Here is a 24011-nt window from a genome sequence, read left to right as displayed (position 1 = left end):
ATATTCCATAGTATATTATTACCTACTGGCTATCTTGTGCTATATGAATCAGAGCATTACAGATTAAGAGCTAGATTGAATCTTAGAGCTCACCAAATCTACTTTCCTTCTTTTATGTATGGGCAAATTGATCCTCTAGTTATTAAGTGACTTTCCTGAGATCACAAGTTATTAAGAAAAGATAATATTTCTATTGATCCATGTTGGAAGCAGTGAACTTCTGAAAAAGTTGACTTGAATTTAACTTTCACTATATACTTGGAAACATTTTCTTGGAAAACATGTAGGTACCAACTTTGATATATATTCTACTCATTCATGTAGTTCAAAAAATCTCGGTTTTTTAGAGCAGAGAGAGGGATTTAGTAGAAAGTGTGCTGGATTTGGAATTGAAGGACTTGGTTATGAATTCCAACTATGTCAATTACTACTTGTATAACCTCACAAAGCTCTTAATCTCCATAGATTTCAGTTTGCTCATTTACAAAATGTAGGGGGCTGACACAGATGCACTCTAAGGTTTCTTCTATATTTGTGATCTTATAACATATATGTGGTTATACTATTAATTTATGCTAATGTGATAAATATTTAATAAATGTTACATATATGTCTAGAATCTACTTTTCATAGATTCATATAAAATAAAACTAAATCAACAGAGCCTACTAGGGAGAAAGTGCTATATTGGTCCTTGTGGGGAAATAATATTTTAAAAAGACATATTGACAAAGACACTGAATTATATCTTTTTCTCAGGTGGGAGGAAAAACTGAAAGACCACAGGAGAAGGAAGACTGGGAACTTTTGAACCTTACCAAGAGAAGAGAAGGCTGGGGTGCTAGTGACCAATTGCTTACAATTAAAGTGTGCTGCTACCATGAATTAAATATGATCATAGTTCACTGTCACATTTAATGCATGATTCATCTAAACAGAACTCTATAGTTTCTCTTAATGTCAGTGCTAATGGGACTTGGCAAATTTATCCCTTCTCTACTTTCCTTTTCCCTGTTTCCTCATTGTCTGAATAAAAGACATCATTTATCCGTGGGAATTTCTTTCTTCATTTAAACTTTATCTATTATATTTTATGATAGATTTTGTTTTAAATAAAAAATAAGCTGATTTTTATTTCATTGTGTTTACTCTAAAGGAGTAGACTACACAGTGGGGAAGGAAAAATGGGAATTCATGGAGAAGTTGTCCTGATATTAACTGCAAGCTGGTATTGAAAATCTATTTCTGTCTCTGTGTCTCACTCACTATCCCTCTATCTCTTTTCCTCCTTCTATATTTCTCTGTTTCTCAGTATCTCTTTTTCTGTCTTAGTCACTATCCACAAAGATGAGTTTTACTTATATGTGGGAGCCATATATAGTAGAGTGCTAAGCTTGGAATTAGCACAAGCTAAATTCAAATACTATTTCCTAGGTTTGTGACTTTGGCTAAGTCATTTTACCTCTCCACATCTAAGTTTCTTTAACTAATTTAACTAAATTTAGTTTTAAATAATAATATATAAATGTATATTATTATATTTATTATTATTATATATATTATATAAATAAATAATAAATAAGTTTTAATTTAAAACTTAAATTTAACTAATTTAACTAAAATTAGAAGGTTAGACTTTAGCACCTCATAGGTCTCTTCAGCCTTGAAATCTATGATCCTGACCCTAAGATCCTTCTGCCAAAGAATTTATCATTTAATTCACATAAAGAAACTAAAACATTTATTATTAGGAGGAGCCAAATCCATTTAATATTATAAAGATAAACAAAATCCTTCATATCAACCTTAAGTTATTACAAATGTTATCATTGTGCCCATTTTATGAATGAGGAAACTAAGATATACAGAGACTAAAGGAGGCTATATTTAATTCACTAATTATATTAGTAAGTAGTAGAGGTGCAGACTTCTTGACAGTTAGCTTAAATGTCTTTTCACTGTATTTTTTCTCTAACTTATATGGAACCTTTTTTTAGGGCATGACCTATTACCAAAGCATATTTTGTTTTTTACACCATTTCTATTACATTCATTTTGAAATTATATCTCTTTTTTTTCCTCCTTTTAGACGGAGTATGACTTCCTTAATCTTAATGATAAATTTGATTACGTTTTGTGCTCATTTTAAAAAATCTCTTCCCCCATTCAAATTCTAGCTTCACTTAAAAAAATATATCTATTGATTTGACATCACCTGTATTTCCAGGCATATTCCTCTTCTTTTCCTTCTCCCACAGAAGAATGATTATAATAAAGGATAAAAAGAGAGATAAAAAAGTTCATCAAAATTAACCAATACATCCAAAATCTGATATTTAATTCTGTGTTCCATATCCATAATTTGCTACCTCTGTTAAGAAACTGGGGATGGGGGCCAGGAGGTGAAGGTTTGACCCCATTTTTAATAAAACCCACTAGGAAATGTAGACTTCTTCCTCACAAATTTATTTATTTTGTCTCTACTTGCATGTAAGTAGAGACACTTCAATTTTTTCCCCATTGACTTTGTTGCTGTCCTAGACTCATTCTTGGTACTGGAATATGGCTCCCTCCATCCAGCTCTCCAGGGGTTCCATTCTACTCCATAGCTAGCACTCTTTACTCTCTATTTCTGTTGGTTAAGTCACAGTATGGTGATGTTATACTATCACAGAATTCTATGAAGTGTAAACTTAATGGAACACAAGCTGAATGTTGTATATGTTGTTGCAATATACTGAAGGGTAACCTCTTTAAAAGGCTTTGTTCTTTGTAGTGTTTATTTTGACAGATGAAGATCCCCTAATGTGAACTTAAGCACATTACATTCTTCATTTTTCATTTTGTACTGCTTTAAAAAAATACCAGGTTGCATATTTCCCTAACAGATGTCAAAGATATGATCTATTCACACTTTTTCAATAGGGAATATCAGTTATTTTAGACCCCCCATTTTTTCTCACCCCAGATAATTTTGTCATTTCTCATGATTCATCACTATGTGCAATGTGTTGGAATTATCAATTCAATGTCTTTAGACAAGAAACCAATATCTAGGTCTACTGTATGTTCTTGTTGATCTAACTATCTAGGTATCCAGTGGGGGAGAATCTGATTTTTAGAAGCTTCAATATAGAAATAAGGAAATGCAAAGGGACATCTTTCTCTCTTAGTGCCTTTTTTTTCTTTCAATGAACAGTAATCTGTCTACCATAGATTAGAATTTGCACCCAGAGAATAAGCTGCAGTTATAAAATTTCTCAAACCTTAATGTCTCACAAAAATGTATACTTCTGAGTAAAGATGGTAGATGGGGGTGGGGAGAACAACATTTTGCTTTCAGCATTTTGTCTACACAAATCTTCAGATACATGAATCAAGCTAATAAATATTTACCATATGATAAGGAATGTGTGTGCTTGTGTGTACTTGTATATCTGTGTGTGAGTATGTGTGTGCGTGTGAGAGAGAGAGAGACAGAGAGAGAGAGAGACAGAGAAAGAGAGAGAGAAAATAAGAAAGAGAAAGAGAGAAAGAGGGGCAGAGAGAGACAGACAGATAGTATAGATGGGGGGAAAGAGAGAGGGAGAAAAAGGGAGAGGGAGAGGAAGAAGAGGGAGAGAGAGGGAGAGGAAGAGGAAGAAGGAGAGGGAAATGGACAGGTAGAGGAAGAATGGGGCAGGGAGAGGGATAAGGAAAGGGACAGGGACAAAGAGGGGGCTTAGTGGGAAACTGAGAAGTCTCCCAGCAAAATCTATCATTGGAGAACTATTCTAAAGATATAAGGCTTTGGAAATGAACAGAAAAACTTTGCACATGATAAATGCTTGATAAGTGTTGAATTGACTTTCATCTCTGTATAGTCTAGAATGGTAATTCTTAATCTAGTCTAAAGATTGTGTCAATATTCTTTCAAAGCCACTCTTTTTCCACCTTTTCTTCTCTAACCCTCTTCCTTGTGTGATAGACACAAGTCTATTAATCTTTTCAAAGTTTCTTGATTGGTCAGAAATAATAATTGACAGGATTTCCTAAGATCAGCCTTCATAAATTGGTGGAAAACTAGCATAAAAGGGATTCTTAAAATTAATTTTATGGTCCATTATAGTAGGGGTTTCATTGAATGAAAGAGGGATGAATTTGTCAACAATAATTATGAGCTGATAAGTTTTCAAGCTTACATAGGAGACTATTGCATATACTTAGTATAATTATCATTAGGAATGATTAACCTTAGATAGCAAGATCAGAACTAGTGCCTCTCCTAACTGGTCACTCTGGAAAACATGAAACAGAAGAAAAACTCATGAAACTAACTCTGGTGAAAAGGAATATGGTTTTACCAATCCTATTCCAGTATACAATTTGAGATCACAGGAATGAATTAAATATCCAATTACTTTTATATTTATCTAGTAAACCTCCCTCTACTTCTTAGATCTGGCAAATTTAATACCTTGTCAGCATGCTTAAATAAAGGGTCATTTAAGGTCTTCAAATATCTTGTCCAAAGGCTTAATATTCTTGTACCATGAAACCTGGTATTTTTATCTGGGAACTCTGATTTATTCTGCATAATCTTCCCCCCCCCCCAACAAATTGGTATTTAAACCTCAAAACCTTTAGCTAACTACATCTGTCATTGATATTTTATTGTTTAATTTCTTTTTATGGAGCCAAATTACATCTCTCCCACATACAGCCGGCACTTTACATGTCTAATTTGTCGACATGTTCTATAATGATAATTTCATTGATTTAGAAAGTGACATTATGAGCAACATATGTTCAGTTTAGCAGTAGACCTTGTTATGGCAATCAATTTTTTTTCCTCCAGAACTCAACTCTATTCCACAGTCAGAGGCAGCTGAATCATTTAACCAATTCATGTTCTCATGAAAAAATAAGAAAGAAATGTACTTGAGCTCATCTTATCTTAAAAAGAAAAAATAAATCTCACTTTTTTGCAATTTGCAACATGCAGGCTAAGTATTGCATAACTGGGGGAAAGGAAAGACCCAAGTAATAGAGTAAGAGATATTGTATAAACAGGAGACAACTTAAAGGAAATGGAGTTTCATGCTTACAAAAATTCATTCTTTCGCTCCTTTTCAATAGTTAACATTCCCTTTATCCCACTCTTCTCCCTTTTAAAGCTGTTATTCTGTAACAGAAATATTTTAAGCAACTATCTAGATCTAACTCTTTTATCAACCTGTGAGCACTGGGGGAAAATAGATTTTCTTAGCAGAACAATCCAATTTGGTACTTGAGTTCTGTTCTTGCATTAGTATAATGTCATATACATTGTGTGGATATATAAAATGTGTGATTATGTTGATGATAATTTAAAGATTAACATAAGAGTTTAGCTCAACAAGATGCATATCCTAATGAATTCATGGTATTTTTATTAGCTGTACCAAGGGAAGGTGGTTGTTAGGAATGGAATAAGTCTCCCATGGTTTACTTAAATATCCTTAAGACATCATGATGCAGGAGAAAGAACATTTGCTTTGAAATAAAGAGGAATACAGTTTGAATTTCATTTTTTCTCATACTTTTGTGACTGAGCAAATCTTAAGTTTTCATTCCTACTGAGTAGATGCCCATTAGTTGGGGAATGGCTGAATAAGTTATGGTATATAAATGTAATGGAATATTATTGTCCTATAAGAAACAATTAGTAGGATGATTTCAGAAAGGCCTAGAGAAACTTGTGTGAACTGATGCTAAATGAAGTGAGTAGAACCAAGAGAACATTGTATACGGCAACAAGATTATGTGATGATCAACTCTGATGGACATAGCTCTTTTTGACAATGAGGTGATCTAGGCTAGGTCCAGTAGACTGGTGATGGAGAGAGCCATCTGCATCCAGAAAGATTATGGAAACTGAATGTAATTCACAACATAGTATTTTCACCTTTTTTGTTTGCTTAATTTTTTTTTTGTTTTTCCTTTTTGATCTGTACATATTGCCCAAGAAAAATCAGAAACATATGATCTCTGTATATATGTATATACATAAGGAAATATGGATATACGTGGAAATATGTATAGAAGAATTGTACATGTTTAACATATATTGGATTACTTACCGTCTAGGGGAAGGAGTGGGGGAAGGGAGAGAGAAAAGTTTGGAACACAAGGTTTTGCAAGGGTGAATGTTGAAAACTATCTTTGCATGCATTTTGAAAATAAAAAAAAAGCTATTATTAAATTTTCAAATTTTTTTTCACTTCCAGTATCTATATCTGTCAAATGAAAGAATTACAACAGATGGCTCCAAGTCAATAAGTATTTACCATATTTTAGGCAATGTGTGTGTGCTTGTATGTACCTGTATATTTGTATATGTGTGTGTGTATGTGTATTTGTGAGAGAGAGACAGAGAGATAGACAGACAGATAGAGACAGAGAGAGACAGTAGGTGTCATACTCTTCCAAATGATGGACCTGTAGTCAGGAAGACCTGAGTTCAAACCCAACATTAGAGTTCACTATCTATGCAATCCTGGACAAATCACTTAATCCTGATTGCCTGATTTCCTCAATTATGAAATGGAGATAATGATGACATCTACTTTCCAGCATTGTTGGGGGTGTGTGTAAAATAATAGTTGTAAAACATTCTACCATAATTCCTACCAGATAGTAGATTAAGAAGTATTTATTAACTTCATCCTCTAAGGCTCCATCTAGATTCTTGAGATCTATGATTCTTAAAAAGTTTGTGAATACAGGATAAAGAATGAGAAAGGGAGAAAAGAGACAATAAGCAGTAAGAAAGGCATAAATATTCTGAGGAAAAGATCAGGATTAAGCAATTTTTTACAGGAAGAGGCTAGACTGAGTTAAGGCTTTTTGTGTTTGTGATTGTGTATGATTGCTATTGTGTGTTTCTGTCTTTATTCTACTGCTATCACAAATCTCTTCCTCCAATGCTTAGCAATATGGGAAGTAACATGCAGAGCATGGGTTTCACATGACTGTAACATAAATCAATTTGTTAACCTTTCCCACATTATCATTCCATCATGACTGCAACTGTATAATCAGGCCTAAGAAAGGATGTTATGATTGGTAAGTGAACCAAGGAGCTATAAAAACTTAGTCCTGTTAGTGCTGGAATAAAACTGATTGGTGAAACAAATTCATTTCAATTCAACTAACATTTATTAAGCACTTAACTTGTGGAGAATTTTTTATCATGTGCTGCTGGAGAAAAAAAAAGACAAGACAACGTCCATGCTTTCATCACCACCACCATTACTATCATCACTTTCAAGTCATCAAATAACAACTGATATTTATATAGCATGTTAGAACTTACAAAGTATTTAATATAAATTTTCAGAGATAATACATATTTGTAATTTAGAAGGCATCTTATAATCTTTTAGGCAGATATAATATATTAATATCTCACTTTGCTTTAGAGAACATGGAGAAAAGAAGGCTCAGAATGACATGATAAACTGTCTTCAAGTATTTATTCTGCTTATCCTTGGGGGACAGGATTAGAAGTTAATATGAAAGAAAAACCTCCTAGCAAATAGATCTATTCAAAAGTGGCATTGCAACTTTCAGTGTATAGTAAATTTCCTTTTTCAAAAGTTGTCAAGTGGAGGCTTGATAAGATATTATAGAGAACAGATTACTTTGTAATAGATGACTGTTAGGGTAAATTCAATATCTGATATTCTGTAAAGTGATAATCATGTCCCTCTTGTATATTACAACATTTTATAAAAATTCATTAAAAAAGAATATACTGAATGAACAGAAAACAGGAATAACAATTAGGAGGCTGTGTTAACAATTTAAGCAAGTGGTAAAAAGGGATTGCACTCAGGTGGCAGGAGTGGGAATGGGAATGAAGGTATGAAGATACTTAAGGGATAGAAATAAGAGGGTGCATCAACTAATTTAGCAGTGACGGTGAGAAGAAAATCTCACTGAAGTTTTGAGTATAAGTGACTGGGGGAAATGATGATGGCATTGGCAGAAATAAATTAGCCAGCAAGAGGGAGATATTTGGAGAATGCTAATCTTGATTTTGGACATGTTAACTTTAAGCTGCTCACTGGACAGCCAAATGAGCTACCAACCAGAGTGTTGGAAGTACCAGTCCAGAGTTTAGGAGAAAAATCAAGATTGCAAATATAGAATCCAAGGTAAATGAAAGGGGAAGGAGATAATTATAGAATAAATTAATATTCAGTGAAATGTTGGGGAGAAAGAATATGGAAATATTGACAAAACAGCAACAAAAAGCCTGAAGTGTTCAATGAAAAAGAAAAAAAAAACAGTAATAAGAAGGAAACTGATATGAGCTGAAATTATGTTAATAGCTATAACTATTGATTATTAATGATCCTCACAAAATTGGATCTCAGTCCAAGCTTCTATACCATCTATATCTTGATGTATAAAACAGTCTTAGATTGATGTATTTTGACATAGTCTCCACTTTCTATATACTATATAATGAAAATGGATATTAACAAGAATGACCCTGAGAGATGTAATATCTTCAATCAAGGATTAATTTTTTTTTTTTACCGTTGTGCTTTATAAGGTAGGAAATTGGCCTAATCCTTTTTAGATGTATTTTCAATAAGAAGGATTAAAACATAAAAGATTTTATAAGTTTAGGAAACTAACAGTCAGTTAAACAGAAAAAATTATAACTAGGCCTTTCCACTTAGAAAACATTTTTATGAATTCATGGTTGGCTCTTTTTAATCTTGGATAAAATTGGCAGGTTTATATCTCTGGATACAAATTTGTGGTGCTTCTTGAATGACAATATATCCAATAGATTCTAGTTATATATTTGCTAATTTATATATTGGAGTTTATAGAAATGTAGATATAAATGACAAATGAGTTATACAAACCTTCAGAATCATGTTCCAAATCTGGGTGAGTTATCACTTAGAAGATGAATATTCCATGTTTGGGAGGTACTCCCTTTGGGAAATGAATCAATTTCCTAAAAGATATCTGGGACCCTACCATTTTGTGTTTCCCATTTCTGAGGACTTTCCAGGGTACCATTTACTAAAAATTACCTGTCCTACTAGAAATATGCATCCCAAAGGAACTACTTTGCTCTTGTTAAATAATTGACTCAAATATAGGATCTGGCAGAACATCTGATATGTAATGTGAACTTCTTGAAATAAAGGTACTTGTTATTACAATGCAATGCCGTTAGGAATATTGTTATTATTATTTTTTTGTGGTTGAATCACAGCATCACTAAGGACATTTAAACCTAGCTAAGAGGAAAGCTAACATCAGGGAACAATTTAGTGTTAGCAAAGAGAGTAGAACATGACCTAATAGGCCTTTCTCATCTCCAACTTTATGATCCCATAAAATCAGAATTTGAGTGTGTGCAATTTAGCTCTTGGTCCAGGGAGGTCAATTAATGTGAGATTTTGATGCAAGCCCATAATTTGAAAAGGGAAAACAGAAATGGAGGCAAAAGTAATGATAATACAAACAAATCCCAGACCTTCCAATAGTAGATGGAAAAAAAACAGGACCAATTGAGTCCTTTTCCAAATGATTTTCCACTTTGAAGTGGAGCACACACTTGTGCTGGCAGAGAATTACTCTCTGTAGTAACCAGTAACATTGAAGAGCCACAAGAAACTTACACAAAAGCTAGCACAGTTCCTTATTTTATAGACAAGGAAATTAAGGCTCAAGGAAGTAAAATATCTCACACAAAACAATTTAATTTTACATATAGATATATGTACATAGAGATGAAAGAGAGAGACAGAGAAAGGGGGAGGCAGGCAAGAATGGAGAGGGACAGAAAAGAGAAGGAAAGATAAAAAAGAGACAGAGACAGTCAAGAGAGAGATGGAGAAAGATAATATAGAGATAGATAGATATAGAGAGAGACAGAAACAGAGACAGACAGACACAGAGACATAGAGAAATGGACAGATGGAGAGACAGACAGATAGGTAGAGAAATAGAGACAGAGACAGAGATTGAGAGAGACTAAGAAAGAGTGAAACAGAGAGAAGAGGGAAGAGAAAGGAGGAAGAAGAGGGAGAGTTTTATTTATCTCTGCTCTTATGCTATGAAAATGGTATCTATTCTGTCATATTTCTCCATGGGTATAGCATTGCTGCTATAGGATTTTTCAAACTAACCTCTCAAGGTGGAGGGGAGGAGGTATCACAGCAATGTCGGGAGGGAATTTAGATCTGAATTATGAAAGCATGACATAATCAGCACAAATTCTTCTCTGTGTCCTCACAATATATTCTAAGGCAGCAATGGTTTTCTTTCTTTCATTACCAAAGTCAATGGCACATCACCACCTTGGCTCTTGCTTCCTTCTTTGCTAACTTCTCAGATGTTTTGAGACACAAGATTTTTTTTTATTAAGTAGTCTTAGGACCTGATATTCTTTTTCTCCACTCTGGAGTAAATCATTTCAAATTTTAATCAATCATCTCAAAGTTAAATGATATTATTTTGTATTTACGTTAATGGTAAGTAGGACACCTTTATATTTCTAAATATAAGGAATGAAGGATACGGTTCTTTAAAGAGAACCAGGAACTAATTTGAGAGAAAAGACCTTCCCAAGATTGCCATATTATTGAAACAAATCAATGAGCATTTTAATGTTTGCCAAGCACTGTGCAATATAATTAATGTTGTATCTCAGAAGTGAGTTGAAATCTTTGTTTTAATTTTATTTTTTCTTGATTTTTTTCAAATCACCTTTATTTTTGAATACATTTGCCTCTATACCTTGAATAGTCAGCAGATTTTATAATTAAAAAAGCAACTCAGAAAAGCTTCAATTATGTTTAAAAATATACACAATATTTTGCACCTGTGATCTCCTAGCTATACAAAGAGGGGAAGCAGATTTATTTTCTCAGTTCTTTTTTAGGCTCAAGTATAATAGAACAGATGGACAGCTATGTGTTGCAGGGTATAGAGTATTGGCCCTCTGGAGTTAGGAGATCCTAAGTTCAAATTCAGCTTATGATCTCATGAACTATATGACCCTGGTCAAATAATTTAATAGTTTGTCTCAGTTTCTTCATCTATAAAATGAGCTGAAAAAGAAGTCACAAATCAACCATTACAGTATCTTTTCCAAGAAAATCTCAGATAGGGTCACAAAGAGTTGGACATGATTTACCAACTAAACAACAACAAACAAATGGTAGGATAGGATTCATTTAAAAAAAAAAAAACATCATTCAGTTTTGCAAAATCAGTTTTCTTCTACAGAAGACAAGTAAAAGTTCAATGAAAACCACCAACAGTAGATATATTTTACATGAAGTAAATAAGAAATAGATATATTCGTTATCTTTCACTTCCATAGTCCTGTATTGTTCTTGTATATTACTTAATAACTACTTCATTTCATTCTGAGCTTCTGAATATTCCTTTATGCTATTTATTGCCCTGTGGAAGTATTCTAACTTGCATTGAGCTAAGGAAGGCTATATAAGAATGTAAATAGTTGCTGTTTTAGTTACCATTATTTCTTTCAGAGATAATTTTGTAAAGTAATGAAAACTGGGTGTCTTCGTTACATGGAAAAAACATTCTTGGAAAATAAGAATTTGACACCCTAGTCAGCTGGCTCTAATAATCTGTAACCCAAGAACAGATTGTCAGATTCTGCATTAGTTCAACCAAACATATACTTCAGTTCTCCAATGGAAAGCAGTGTTTTAAAATCAAAATAGAGGAAAGTTAAAAGAAAATCTGTACTCACCAAGAAAGATAACAGCCACTCTAAATGGTGATACTTGTTTTTAGTTCGCAGGCCTAAGTTGAAAATTACAGTCCTTTCAGTTTTCTGAAAATGCAAGCAAAGTTTACATGAAATTCTCCATTTAGGATAAGTGACACCAACTTATACAGTCACTAGGTCAAATCTAAAGAGTGATTTGACTTAGCCATAGAATTACCCACTGCAAGTGATGATTTTTGGACAAGCACACATTAAATCAACACCTTCACAATTCAAATGATATTACAGAGGAAAATCTTTCAGCCCAAGGCCTGCTTCCAACATTTATTATTTGTGTCTTTCCAGATGAATTATCTAATGTTACTAAGACTCAATTTCCTAATACAATATATAGATGAAGATCATATACTATTTACCTAAGGTTGTTGTGAGGAATACAACTTGTAAATACTATAAAATAAATTAGTATCATCATTACACCAAGTAACATTCCTAATACATTTGAAAAATCAGCTTATCCAACCATTTTGTTTTCTTAAAAAACCAAACCCTTACCATCACATTAGAGTAATATCTCTTTAGCATAGTGTGAGCAATTCCTACTACTCATACTCCTTTCTTAGAAGTGCTGAGAAGTTTCCTGAGGCATATAAAAATTAAATTGCTTGACCAGGAATAAATATCTAGAGCACAATGAATGATTCCAAGGCCAGTTTTCTTTTCTGGTCAGCTGTGATATTACTGCTTTACCTATGAGTTGGTCTTCTGAATAAAATTGATATAGCATCTCAAATCATTTTAAAGTTACTTGGAAATCATCAATTTAACTACATCACTTTGTAGATGAAGACACTGAAGTGATACCCATGGTTAAAAGTCTAACATGTATACACTATGGTCTTTATTCTCTTGACAACTTTCACAAAGTAGATACGCAATGAAGTTTTTGTTGATTCATTGATTGACTCTTTTTAATTTTTTTTCTTTTCCTCTTATTTATTTAATATTTTCCCTAGTTACATTTAAAACAATTTTTTTACATTTGGTTTTTAAATTTTTTGAGTTTCAGATTGTCTCTCTAATCCCCAGTCCCAGTCCCTATTGAGAAACCACATGTGATAATCTGAGACCAGATTTTCATTCACAAGTTTTTTTTGCACACACAAAACTCAAACCAAATTTTGAGAGCCATGGAAGAAATCTAGATTCACATTCTAAGAGTCCCTTATCACATTTGCTCTATATGTGTTATGTGATGAAGTAAAACCATTAAGTTGTAACATTGATACAAAAAGAATACTATATGGAAGATGTAAAAAAGAAAACATATGTGAACTTATGCATAACATTTTCATAAAAGTCTTGTTCAGATCTTCTATTTCTAATAATAAAAAAACTTCTAGAAAAATAAAGTTTAAAAAATGAGACACAGAGACATACACACACACAGAAAGAGAGAGAGAAGAGAGAGAGAGAGAGAGAGAGAGAGAGAGAGAGAAAGTCAGAGAGACACAGAAAGAGAGACAGAGACAGAGAGACACACAGAGAGAATATGATTCAATCTGTATTCAGTTTCTTCTCTGGATATTGATAGGATTTTTTTTTCTTAAATCCTTCAGATAGTCATGGATCATTGTACTCCTAAGAACAGGGAAGTTATTTACAGCTGGTCATCCCAGAACATTGCTATTATTTTGTATACAGTACATTTCACTTTGCTTGAGTTCATGAAAGACTTTCCAGGTTTTTTTTTCTAAGAGCATTCTGGTCATCATTTTCCATAAAATAATAATATTCTAGGACAAGCATATGTCACAATTTATTCAGCCATTCTCCAATTGATGGACATCCCTTCAATTTCCAATTTTTTGCCTTGAGTCACTTTAAATATTTTTTTGTATATATAGGTCTTTTCCCCTTTTTAAAAAATCTCATTTGGTATTCATGCCTAGGAGTGGTATTGTAAAGTCAAAGTATATACATAAATTTATGGCCCTTTGGACATAGATCATATCTTTTGCATTGTTCAACACTTGTTGAATATGAGATAAGTTTCTAAAAGTCTTCAGATTTAAAATTTCAAGCATTCTAGCTAATTTTCTTGCCATCTTATACATTACCATCCTAACAACCAGGGGAAAAATACTGTTAGAAACTATCTGAAACAATTCTTAATATATGTGTGTATGTGTGTGTGTATGTGTCCATGCATATGCCATGCATGCATGTAACTATGGTTATTTGGTGAAATCAATGGACTCCTCAGGGAAGAAATATTTTTGAATACATAGGATTACAAAAGAAAATAGGAATTCTTCTAAATAAATAATATGGAATAATAATATGAAATGTTTCTGTCTGTCTGTCTCTATCTCAATCTGTTTCTTTCATTGACATACTAATAAAGGGTAATGTTAAGAGCCAAGAAGATCCATGTTTAAATCCTGGTTCTAACACCAACTGCAAGAACTTTTGTCAAAAGACTTCTTCATGTGTTTCCCTCTGACTTATTTACTTAGTTACAAAAAACCCACAGATTCTTCTCCTGCCATAAGTGGGGTAAGTTTCCATATATAAAACTTCCACATTGCTAAAGTGACAGATTCTTTGAATGTCCCTTCATACTTTTAAAATAGTTTTCAGATTTCAGAAGTAGTGCTGCTTTTTAATTCATTCCTTTGTCCTGAAATTCCCTTTTTTGTCTAAGATGGCACATGATTGTTTGCATGTTAAGTTATCTGCATATCCATGCTTTCCTCCCTAAGTAAACTGAGGTTTATATGTTTTAAGATACTTTTTGTTTTTGGAGAATAGGTGGAAACTCATTTGCTGTCAATATCATGAGGAATGGTTTGAAGGTATGGAGGTCTAAGAAGCATGTGAGATAATTAGGAGAAAATGTCCAGTTAGGAGTTGTAAATATGATACTGGAACTCAGCAGAGAAGTTAAAATATAGAGACAATATCTGAAACTTTGGGAGAAGATAAGATTGTCTAAAGAAAGAATGAAGAAAAAGAAGACAAAAGACTATAGAATAGACAGAACCTTGTACTTTTGGTAGTTAAAAGACAATGAAGGAAGCAGAGAATGATTTGAGAGACAAGTAATTGAGAGAAAAAGGTCTTAGTAAAGTTAAGAATAAGCCCAATCAGACAAATGTATCAACTTTGGAAGTATTAAGAGGTATTTTTTTTGTAGAACCACAGAAATTCTAAGTTGAAAAGGACCTCAGCAGGCAGCTGAGGTCTCACCTATATATAATAATATAATAATAGGGTCCTTTCTACTATATACCAGACAATTATCATTCAGACTTTTTTCTAAGATCTTCAGTGGGGAAGAACTCATTAATTCCTGAGGTGACCCATTTCAGTTTTGGAATTTTGTTTATTTTTTTGTTTTTTCATTTGCCAAACCTAAATTTCCTCTTTGCAAATTGTTTTTATTTATCTACAGTCACCCAAAACAAGAATGAATTTTCTTTCATATGACAGACTTTTGAGTGTTTGAAAACATGCAACTACGTTCACTTCCTACCCAAACCGCATTACTTTCTCTTTTCCAAGTTAAACATACTTCATTCAATCAGTTCTCAAATGTCAGATATTCAGAGCCCATTACCCTCTTGATGTTGTACCCAGAATAGAATATTCATAGTATGATTCTTTTCCTCTAAAGGAAGAATATAGTGGGGCTACCCCTTCCTTATTCCTTTCACCAAAACTTAATGTTACCTTAGCTTACTTAACTACTATATCACACTGCTGACTCATAAATAAGTTTGCATGGTCACTAAAATCTTTGTATCTTTTTCCCCCTAGACAAAGTATTGCCAACTGCCATATAATCCATTAAAAATCTATACAATTATATTATTTATGTAGCCCACATCTCCCCATTTTATCCACAGGAATAGCCTGAGATAAACTATATACAGAATTCTAATGAACTAGCTACTTAGTAACCTTGCCTCAAAGAGAAATTATGTTACTCTAAAATGTAATCATATTAGTTTTCTTTGGAGAGAAATCCTTTTTCTAGATATTAATTAACCATATCCTTGATAGTATATTCTACATTCTCTCCAGGAATTGACATCAAGTTCATTGGTCAATTTTATTTTTGAGCTTACCCCCTTTCCTACTTGAAACTGGAACATTAGTGTCTCTCTAGTCTTTTAGGACTTTTCCTGTTTTTCTTTATCATTCAAATATCATTTAAAGTAGCTCAACAATCATATACCAAGGTCTCATGACTTGAATTAATTGAAGGCAATGTTCTTTACTAACTCCTACTGATTTGGGGTATCAACTCGATATTAGTAATTTTGTCTTCTCATTTCAAACATCACTTTTCCTTAGGAGATATAGAATTTAAATTAGAAATCCCATCTCTCTCTCCTATCCCAACTATTCCAACCAATGGTCTTACAAAAGCTTTCTTTGATTCTCCTCTCACTTAAAGTAATTAATAAAACAAACAAAACATAAAAAATTGTTATCTTTAGCTTTCTTTGTAATCCTCAACTCACCTCAGAATTTAGTGCTTTTTTCATATTACCTGTTTTTGTATTCATTCTCTATTCCTTTTCTTTGTTTCCATCTTTTATCCATAGCTTTCAAAAATACAAGTTAGTAAGTTTTCTGCTGCCATATAGGTTTCCTCATCAAAGTCTTGCTTTTCTTTTATAACCCTTTCTATGTATAGGATTTTATTCTTGAGGGTTTCCTATTCCTTCTTAGCTGGCTATCTCTTCATAGTTTTTGTCCACATGATCCTTCTTTGTGTCTTTACCTTGAGCCCATTGGAATCTGGTCTCTTCATTCTAGGATGTATGCTGAATTATGTCAAACTTCTATCTCTTTACCATAAACACTGAGAGAGGATTCTATTATTCAAAAGGCTCTCACAATATTTATTCTAGCAAGCAAGTTCCTCCTGCTTGATTAGACTCTTTTCTGAAAAATAATTCCCCTTTTTCCTTTTCTTTTTGAAGGATGAAATTTTCAGTAAAGGAAAGAAAAGAGATGTTCACTGTTCTGCTTTTGGTAGAGTTCAAGAACTCCAGCGGATGTCTGGGTAATTGAAATCCTTTATCATTACTTTATGATGCTTCTGACCCAGATTTTGATCTGTTTCCTAAATCCATGCATACTTAGATGACAAAATTGTTTCTTTCTCTCTATGGATCTTCTCCCATATGATCACTTCAATGTTTCTCTTTCTGATTCTTGAATTTTCTCACCCAAGTTTACCTTCTTGATATACAATGGGATTCCATCCACTTTTACTTATTATTTACTTTTTTATACTTAACGATTTTACTTATTCTTATGGTTTCTTTTGGCTAAGATATCCTCATTCTCTTTCTCTGAGATAGAAAAGCTGGAGATAAATCAATTTATGATGACAGAGAAAAAATTGAGGGTAAAGAGGGGAACTGAGACAGTTTGTAAAGGGATAAGAAACCTTAATCAGTGGTCCTAAATCTTATCTCTCTCCTTTATATGAACCAAAATGAACAAATAGTTGCTCTAGATGTTAGTTTGTTCATCTATTAAATATGGGTGTTTAACAAGATGACTTCTTCTGAAGTTCCTTCTATGACATTTGAGCTCCTATTGAATAGTCTGGATTTTTGAAGACAAGAGATAAGATCAGGTTTTGAGCATGTGTGTATGGAGAAATTTGGGAGTTGTTAAAGAGTAGAATGGGTGGAGATATACTCAGGAGAAGTCATTCAAAGATATGAAGTCATCAAAAGATGAATCATAATAAAATATTTTTAGTGACACTTATTTTTCCCCTATCTCTTGGAAAATTAAGCATTTCTTTTTTTTCCTCATTTGTATCTTTTTAATTTTCAAAAGACATGCATGGATAATTTTTCGACATTAACCCTTGCAAAACCTTGTGTTCCAGTTTCCCCCTTTCTCCCCACTACCTCCCCTAGATAGCAAGTAATCCAATATATGTTAAACATGGTGAAAATATATGTTAAATCCAATATTTGAATACATATTTATACAATTATCTTGCTGCACAAGAAATCAAATCAAAAAGGAAAAAGGAGAAAGAAAATAAAATGCAACCAAATAACAACAAAAAAGACTGAAAATGCTATGTTCCCATACTCCTCTCTCTGGGTGTAGATGACTCTCTTCATTACAAGATCATTAACTGAACTCTTCTGCATCATCTTATTGTTGAAAAGAGCCACATTCATCTGAACTGATCATCATATTATCTTCTTGTTGCTGTATACAATCATCTTTTGGTTCTGCTCATTTCACGTAACATCAGTTCATGTAAGTATCTAGAGGCCTTTCTGAAATCATCCTGCTGATCATTTCTTACAAAACAATAATATTCCATAACACTCATATGCCATAATTTATTCAGCCATTCTCCAACTGGTAGACAGCCATTCAGTTTCCAGTTTCTTGCCAATATAAAAAGGGCTGTCACAAACATTTTTGCATATGTGAGTCCCTTTTCCTCCTTTAAGATTTCATTGGGATATAAGCCAAGAGTAGAAACACTGCTGGATCAAAGGGTAAGGACAGTTTGGTAACTCTTTGGGCATAGTTCCAAATTGCTCTCCAGAATGTTTGGATTAGTGACACTTTTCAATGAAGTTATAATTATGTGGATTTGCAGTGGATCCATTAGAATGTGTGCTAATTGATATGATCTTATTAAGTTGAAAGCCAGATTTCAGTTAATAATGTTAACAAGCACCACTGCCAATCTGACCACAAATCAGGGAATAGTTGGCATTTCTAGAAAATCTTTCATTAGGGGAATTCTTAGTTTATTTTGTAAATTATAAAATTATAATGTTTTTAAACCTATGCACTTTTATAAAAAAATTATATATTATGAATCTTTTAAATACATTATTTTATTTTATCTTCCCAAAAGCCAAGGCAATGATTATTTTCTGTCTTGTAACTGAAAAGCTCAAATTCAGAATTTAAGTAAGATTTTGAATAAGTTCAAATAAGCAGCAGAACAGAGATTGATGCTCTGATTTCTATTTCATTTCCATTTTTATTCTTCATTTCTATTTTTTTATTCTCCCCAAAACTTGGAGACCCTTGACAGAAAAATCAAATGAGAGGTAAGAAGTGGATATGGATATGAGAATGGTTGCTTAAATGGAAGATCAGGCAACCAGAACTTATCAAAGAAAATTCAAATAACTTCAAAAATTAAAATTTAATTAAAATATTATTGTATTTCATCTTAGAAGATGATTACAAAAAGTATAAGGAGCAGATAATATATTGATAAAGAGAAGGAGCACTAGTGAGTGTTGAGCACTGATGTATTATTTTGTTTTAAAACTTCCACCTGGTAAACATTAATCAAACAGAACAAATAGTAGCTTTGAATTTTACCAATTACTTTTCCTAAACAGCCCCTAAATATTTGATGGTTGTGTATAGATTCTTGTTAAGTTCAATGTTAAATCCAAGTGATATTTCAGTGTAGATTAACATGACTAAAATACATTAAGTATGAACAAACAAAGGATTAATATTTAAACTAGTTCTATTTTAAAGACAGTCCTCAATCTACTTCAAAATTCCATGAAGAGTCAGTTTGGGATTCTCTAAAATATGAAGCTGAGGTAGGAAGCATTTTTCATCACTACATACAGATTAGTTAACATGAGCAATTTCTTTTTTTTTATTTTTTTTTATTTAATAGCCTTTTATTTACAGGATATATGCATGGGTAACTTTACAGCATTAACAATTGCCAAACCTCTTGTTCCAATTTTTCATCTCTTACCCCCCCACCCCCTCCCCTAGATGGCAGGATGACCAGTAGATGTTAAATATATTAAAATATAAATTAGATACACAATAAGTATACATGACCAAAACGTTATTTTGCTGTACAAAAAGAATCAGACTCTGAAATATTGTACAATTAGCTTGTGAAGGAAATCAAAAATGCAGGTGGGCATAAATATAGGGATTGGGAATTCAATGTAATGGTTTTTAGTCATCTCCCAGAGTTCTTTTTCTGGGCATAGCTGTTCAGTTCATTACTGCTCCATTGGAAATGATTTGGTTGATCTCGTTGCTGAGGATGGCCTGGTCCATCAGAACTGGTCATCATATAGTATTGTTGTTGAAGTATATAATGATCTCCTGGTCCTGCTCATTTCACTCAGCATCAGTTCGTGTAAGTCTCTCCAGGCCTTTCTGAAATTATCCTGTTGGTCATTTCTTACAGAACAGTAATATTCCATAATATTCAACATGAGCAGTTTCAATAGAAAATTAGATGTCCTTTGGAAAAAAATGAAAACTAAAATGCAGATATTGATAATCTCTGAGCAAAGTAGGGTGTCTTTGTTTTGGCATTTTTCGAACATTAAATTAACTGAAGTATTAACTAACATGAATTAAGTACATATTTAGTGTTTCTATTGGGAAGTTTCATTGTGCAAATTTATAATTATATAATGGTAAGTATAGTGGATCTAGGTTGGCCTTAGAGATAGGAAGTGCTTGATTCAACTTTTCCAAGTCTCAGGCTCTCTGAGCACAAATTTCCTCTTAAAATCAAGGAATACACTGATTTAGTAGTACACTGAAGAGGCCAATGAATCCAAACCCCTCATTTTACCAATGAATCAACTGAGAGACAATGAGGTTAAGAGACATGTCTAGAGTCATACAATTAGGAATTGTTTGAGATGAGGCTTAAATATCCTATCCACTATGACAGGTTAGCTCAATATCCTATATACACTTTGCCTTACTTCCTCATTTCAACGATCGTACTCTAAATTCTACACCCAGGTGTTTCTGACTGCTATCCCAATATAATATGCATAATAGCAAAGGTCATTCTTTATCAGTGAGATATTCTACCAAAAATAACTGTTGAAAGGACTAGAGACAGAACGGTAAGAATATGATCTTGTTCTGTACCTTTCTTGTTCTTTACTTGCTGGAATATCTTCCCTCTAGCTTTTCTGTCATTAAAATTTTCTCTTCTTTCAAGGAATAACTGAAGTGATGTTGCTTTTTTGAAGCTTTGTATTATTCTCTTTCCCCTCCCTCAAGTAAGTGTTCCCTTTTAAAGTTTTTTAATCTTTCGGTGCTTTATCTGGTCTCTTTTTTGATCCTTATATCTTTCCCTAGGGCAATGGATAGAGTGTTCATGCCTGAAGTCAGGCAGACTTATATTCCTAGTTCAACTCTGACTTTAGACACTTACTATGTAATCCTTGCTTGGCTCAGTTTCCCCATCTATAAAATAAGATGAAGAAGGAAATAGCAAGTCACTCCATTATCTTTTCCGAAAATCCCAAATGGGGTGATAGAGAGTTGGCCATGACTGAAACAATGCTTCCTTGACACATATTTATTTGTCTCCTTGATATAGCTCTAGTTAGAGTATAAGTCTCTTGATGACAATAATTGTATGATTTTTTTATGTTTATAACTTTAATATTCAACAGTGCTTTGTATACAATAGACATTTAATTATTGCTTGTTCAATTGAAATTATTACATATAGCAGGTAGCTGCTTAATAAATGTTTCAAATTGAATTGAATGAGGTCTTCAGATCCTCCATCCTTCCCATGAATCATTGTCATTTTTCATTTCCTCCTAGTCTTACCTCTTGCACCACTGAGGAATCAAACAGATGAATGTAGTCTTCAGAAGGATGTTTCTTTTTAAGAAGTAAGAATCAAGATATTTGGGTTTTAGTACTTGTTTGTTCATTACTAACTGTATGACTGGCAAGTCACACTCATTCTGAATACTAGTTTCCTTGTTTGGAAATGAAAGAGTTTATCAATTTCTAGTTAGAAGAGATCCCTGAGTTTAATCCCCTCCCTTGAGGGGAGATAGAACAAGAGACTCAGAATCAAGTCCTAAATTCAAATACTGACTCAGACACTTAGTAGCAATGTGATATTGGATAAATATTTTAACCTCTGTCTATCTCAGTTTCCTCATATGTAAATAATAATAACAATAGCAGCACTTATTTCCCAAGATTATTGTGAGGATAAAAGAAAATAATATTTATAAAATAATTTATAAACATTAAAATGACATAATTTCCTAAATATTACTATTGTTGTTGTCCAAGTAATGTCATCATTATCTGACAGTACAGACACAGAAAGAGTGCCACAATAGAAGATCATGGGTACTATAAAAGTACTGTATCTAAGGAGTAAAAGAATGTAATCAAAAGTTCAGTTGGACTGGAGATAGGATGTAGAGATAGAAAACAAACTACTTCTTTCACAATTTAATCTATGCATGAATATACCTATACATATTTTTTTTGAAAACCAAAACTACAAATAAGAGGTTAGAATTCAGTTAACCATAAATTTTTGGCAAGTATGTTACATGATAGTTTTTGAAATAAAATATTTTTAAAATAACAATTATTTGACTGAATTTAAGTACTGCTATTTTTTCTCAAACTCATTTGGATATAGCCTAAAGCATCAGGGCACTCATTAGCTAGTGATACAATGATGTTTCTTCCTTAAGACATAGGCTTATACTATCACTTTGCTCATTTTTTAAAGGATTAGCCACAAGAAAGTTTTGAGTAATTCATGAATATACTAGAAACTTATAGGGTAATTGTTTTAGATTTTTTAAATAGTCTAGATCAGTAATTTCTTTTGTGTTTAGATGGTATTCCTTCTGACAATAAGATGGGCAACTATTCTTCAAATTGAGGACTAAATGACTTCCTGATAGCTAGGTGACTAGTATATATCAAAAGTGGGACTTGAACTGAGGCAGTTGACATAAGTATGTTTCTCTACAATACTTCTGTGAGATAAAAGAATCTCTAGGAATATGTCTTACATGTTATAAAAATTTCATTCTGTTGAGGTAGCAAGTTAGCCTATTCTATTAAAAGAATTTATAGAGGGGGAAGAACAGGTAAAAAAAAAAACTCATAGGATCTATCTAAAATAGCAATCAGGGGATATAAAATGCATAGAAATTTCTAAGGAAGTTCTGAATCAGCTAATGGTATGTAATAATCAGTTCAAGTAAAACCAGTATTAGTAGCATAATATCTGGTTAACAAATATCTATTGATAGTTTTGGTAAAGTAGACTAAGAATGAAAACTCCTGGGGAAATTTTTGGCTCAGACATTTAATATCTGTATGATATTGGACAAGTCACTGGATTTATTAAGACTCTCTGGACTTATGTTTGAGACCTTACCTGAAAAAGATCATAAGATTATTTCTAGCTTTATAGAAGCTATGAAATAGCTATAAGCCTCTAAAAAGCTGAAAGAGAAAACAAAACAAAACAAGCCTTGTTAAGAATATAATTGGTAATTGCTCTACTGGATATGTATGGGATAATTTTAAAATATTTTAATAATTCATTTTTGATAATTGTTCAGGGTGATGAGTTACATATGGTCAAAAAACATGAATGGGTTATAATCTTTGTAGAAGGAAGTTAGCTCCATATACGTATAAAATCATGAATTCATTGACTTTTCCAAATATTCATGGATATGAGGGAACTCAAAAGCATGGTATAGATGCTTAGATTTATGAGAGCTCACTCAGCTTTCTAAATCCATCTCATACTGAAAAAAAAAAGTGTTAGAAAAATCTCAAACTATTTAACCAATGGTGAGATTTCTTCATCTAATGAGCTGAGCAAAACTCTGCCCTTGAGCAAGGAGCTGTTCTATCCATGTGTGGTACTGAATGTGTTTGCAATGGCATGTTGACTACACTCCACTCCTGTTTGTATATTCAACAGTGTGTTAATTGTGTAAACACTCTGAAGCAGGATGACATTATTTCCACTGCCCCAAAACACTGCAAACACTATCAGCTTGTAGAGCGGAGACTTTTGAAGTAATTTTATTCTCTGGGCATTGCTGTACCTGAATGCAGAATCATTATACTCTAAGTACCTAAAGTAAGGGACCAGATGAAAAAGAGGAAAGGAAAAAAGAAGGCCACAGAAAAGGGAGGGGGGAAATTTTTAAATGAACAGTTTTAGTCACTGAGAGAGAATAGGATATGTGGTATTGATTAACACTCCAAAATGCAGTACAGTTTTATGAGGGCATCTTCATGATCTATGGTTCTAGATACCGAAAGCATTCTCATCATATAAAAATGATTGGTGAGAAGACTTACACTTCGTGCCTGAACAAGTCAACAGAAGGCCAACACACAGAAGAATTTATCTATCCTTGCC

The 24011-nt window shown here is 32.9% G+C and overlaps 1 protein-coding gene across 1 annotated transcript in view; it reads right to left on the bottom strand.

Moving 5' to 3' along the window:
• Nucleotides 1–24011, bottom strand: part of CELF2 (CUGBP Elav-like family member 2) — a 969093-nt gene that overhangs the window by 679997 nt on the left and 265085 nt on the right. The window contains exon 3 of the mRNA XM_031940494.1: nucleotides 11783–11866. The gene's annotated coding sequence lies outside the window, so the exon portion shown is untranslated. The remainder of the gene's footprint in view (nucleotides 1–11782; nucleotides 11867–24011) is intronic.

Source organism: Sarcophilus harrisii, chromosome 5 (assembly GCF_902635505.1).
Source record: "Sarcophilus harrisii chromosome 5, mSarHar1.11, whole genome shotgun sequence".
Lineage (NCBI taxonomy): Eukaryota > Metazoa > Chordata > Mammalia > Dasyuromorphia > Dasyuridae > Sarcophilus > Sarcophilus harrisii.
Note: the sequence above shows the minus strand (reverse complement) of the source record. Positions and strands in the feature narration are given on the sequence as shown.